Genomic DNA, 986 nt, shown 5'->3' with positions numbered 1-986 from the left:
TCACAGGGCAGCCGCAGGCCGGGCCAGAGGTCCCCAGGTGCCCGCTGGGGCCTGGCCACCTGCCTGGCGCCGCCCACTGGGCAGGCAGGATGCAGAGCGGGTGTCCTTGCCCAGGGCCCCTCGTGCTCCCCGCCGACACCCGGCCTCCCACACAGGGGGCACCCGCAGGACCCCGCGCCCAGCTCCGCTGTCTGCCTCCCTCCCTGCAGGCGGCATGTGGGTCCCTCTGAGGTGGCGGGACCCCTCATTCCCCGCCCCCCTGGCTGACACTCACCAGCGTCGTTGCTGCGGGACACGCGCTCCCACTTCATGAGAGCGGGGAGCCGAGCAGGGGGCCGCCCCACCAGCACTCACGCATTAAAAATGTATTTGTACTGATTTCAGAGAGAGGGGGAGAGAGAGACCTGCATGATGAGAGAGAATCATGGGTCGGCCGCCTCCTGCACGCCCAACTGGGGATGGAGCCCGCAACCCGGGCCTGTGCCCTGACGGGGACTCGAGCCGTGACCTCCTGTGCATAGGTCGAGGCTCAGCCCCTGAACCACCCGGCCGGGCAGCCTTTACTGCATGGAAAGGAGAACGTGGCACTGAGCACACGGGCTACGGGCTCCCGGCACCAGGGCGTGGGGCACACCTGTGAGCGTCCCGGGCCCCGGTGCTGGCTCCAGACAAGGTGCGGGAAAGCGACTGTGGGGTGAGCAGCCGTGCGGGTCTGGCTGTGGCCACCTCCTCCCAGTGTCTCTGGTGACGAAGGCGTGGCCACGGCCAGCTTTGTGGGCCAGCGCCCGCCCCCGAGCCCCCCAGGCACCTAGCGTCCGGGCACCTCTAGCTCCCTAGTCGGCCGAAGCCCGTCCATCAGCATTCGCTTGTGGGTCTGATGAATTTTAAGGGAAAAGGAGGAAGAAAATGCCGCCCACAATGACAAGCACGGCCTCCACCCGGCCCGGGGCCTCCATGGTCCGGCCTCGCTGCCTGGAAAGGGGAGG

Source organism: Myotis davidii, unplaced genomic scaffold, assembly GCF_000327345.1.
Source record: "Myotis davidii unplaced genomic scaffold, ASM32734v1 scaffold30, whole genome shotgun sequence".
Classification (NCBI taxonomy): domain Eukaryota; kingdom Metazoa; phylum Chordata; class Mammalia; order Chiroptera; family Vespertilionidae; genus Myotis; species Myotis davidii.
This window is presented reverse-complemented; position numbering follows the sequence as displayed.